At 39.1% G+C, this 2,512-nt stretch overlaps 1 pseudogene; it reads right to left on the reverse strand.

Moving 5' to 3' along the window:
* Positions 1 to 730: 730 nt before the first annotated feature.
* On the reverse strand, positions 731 to 2,255 carry LOC123457076 (annotated as a pseudogene).
* Between the last annotated feature and the right edge of the window lie 257 nt (positions 2,256 to 2,512).

The raw sequence follows: 2,512 nt of genomic DNA on the forward strand, positions 1-2,512 counted from the left end.
GCCCAGGTTTTTAATTTTTTTATTTATTGGAGAGAGAGAGAGAGAGAGAGAGAGAGAGAGAGAGAGAGAGAATGAGAGAAAATGGGCATGCCATAGCCTTCAGCCACTGCAAATGCACTCCAAAAGCATGTGCCACTTTGTGCATCTGCTTACATGAGTCCTGGGGAAATCGAACTTGGGTCCTTTGGCTAAATACGCAAATGCCTTAGCCACTAAGCCATCCCTCCAGTCCTTGAGAAGCATTTTGTTTGTTTGTTTTTAGAGGTAGGGTCTCACTCTAGTACTGACTGACCTGGAAATCATTATGTAGTCTCTGGGTGGCATTGAACTCATGGCGATCCTCCTATGTCTGCCGCCTGAGTCATGGGATTAAAGGCATGTGCCACCACACCTGGCTTCAAGAAGAATTTTTAAACCCAACTCTTTTTATTCTCAATAACAGATGTGGATGGCCTTGTATAAAATTTGGATTATGATAGAATTACAACTAAAATGAATGAAGTAATTTAGTTAGTGAATATTTGTAGCTGAGTTACACCAAATGTAATATATAGTTACAGATTTTAATTTCATACAGTTAATATTTTCAAATAATTCATGTACATTTTATTTTTAAATGTCCTTATTATTAAAATGTTTATCTGTTAATTTATTTAAATGAAAATATGCTGTATGTTTTATATCTACAATGAATAATACCACCCTAAAGTGGATTTAGAATTTTTTTTTTAAATTGTGACATTTTTATTTTAATCTGCAAAAACAAAAATGGGCAAACAAACTACAAAAACTTGAAATAGGCTCATCAAATGATGTAAATTCATCCTTTCCAGGAAAGCAGAAGGTAGACCAGTGCAGTTATCCTCAAGGCCACAACATCCTGCTTCACTGCTGCTTGCACTCTGCTGGGTTTTGATCCTTCTTTGGGTCATAGTCTGGATCATTTTCCTCATCTCCTTCTTCCTCCCCTTCCTCATCTGCTTCTTCACCTTCTTCATCATAATCATCGTCATCATCCTCAATAGGTTCGCCAGTGAAATACAACACTGATTTTGGGATTATACGCTCACGTAAAAAGTGACCAGTTTCAAAGTCTGCAGCAAGGATAGCTTCAGCATCATCATCCAGATCACCACTCTTGGGAACTTCAGGAGGGGCAAAAAAATTAAAGAGTCATTGGCAACCGTTTTAGTCACAGTGCGAACTGTCCCACGTCCCTTGTGTTTCTGCTTCTTTTTAATGGTTTTCAAAGTGACATTCTTTCCTTTTTTCCAATCTATCTGACACTCTGTACAACCCATAATTTCTGGTCCATCAAAAGAAAAGGGATCAGCATCATCCGGTTCTGACCTCATCCTGTATGTCTTAGTTAACACTTCATTTGTGAAATATTCACTGGGTTCAAAGTGAAATTCTAAGATAAAGCTCATTGGCTGTCCATCATCGGAGAACTTCACTTTAATGTCTTTCAAGTACTTCAGGATGGGCTCGTCATGCTCCTGAACCATGTCACTGAGCAAATCCACATTCTTAAAAACAGTCAACCAAAACTCTGGAATTCCTTTAGGGTCTTCCTTTTCTTCATCCTTTTTCTCATCTTCAATCTTGGCCTTTTCTTTCAGCTCCTCAGAAACTTCATCTTCCTCATCTGGTATCCATTCACATGCTTCTTCTGTAGGATCATGATCTCAAATAGCTGATCAAACAAGGGCTGATAGAGAACAGCATACTTCCTCTCAAGATCATGAACTTCTTCATAGAACTTGCCTTCTATCTGTGCACATTTCACTTGAAGTTTTTTTTTTGTTTTGTTTTTTGTTTTTTGTTTTTGTTTTTGTTTTTTCGAGGTAGGGTCTCATTCTGTTCCAGGCTGACCTGGAATTAACTCTGTAGTCTCAGGGTAGCCTTGAAGTCGTGGTGATCCTCCAACCTCTGCCTCCCGAGTGCTGGGATTAAAGGCGTGCGCCACCACGCCCGGCTATCACTTGAAGGTTTTTGAGAGTATTCACTCGTCTTTTGACTACCTTAGGCAAGCTTTCAATGTATCCTGTTGGTGTGTCTACCAGACCATCAAGTCTTTCTTGAAGAGGTGCAAGAATCTGAGGATTTTGCATCATCTGAACAGTTAGCTGACGTGCTTTGATTTTTGTTTCTTCACCAGTTTCTTCTTCTTCTACTTCTTCAACATCATCCAAATCTTGATCAAGTTCAGAATGCTCTTTGTTATCAATGTCTGCCATCTTGTATGAACACCAAACATCGGAGGCGAATGCGGGGAGCTGGGCGGCTGGAGCTGCACAGGCAGTGACGGCGGTGGCGGAAGGAGTGGGAGGCGGCACTGCGAGCAGATGGCGCTCAAAGAGAGATTTAGAAATTTTGGACATAGCTCATTGCTAAGATTCAAATTTATCAGCTAATTTTCTTAAGTATGTAAAATACTAGATGACAAATTCTCAAGATGTTCTTATCAATTTAAAAAACATAATAATTTAATATTAAAATTTCATACACA

Source organism: Jaculus jaculus, chromosome Y (assembly GCF_020740685.1).
Source record: "Jaculus jaculus isolate mJacJac1 chromosome Y, mJacJac1.mat.Y.cur, whole genome shotgun sequence".
Classification (NCBI taxonomy): domain Eukaryota; kingdom Metazoa; phylum Chordata; class Mammalia; order Rodentia; family Dipodidae; genus Jaculus; species Jaculus jaculus.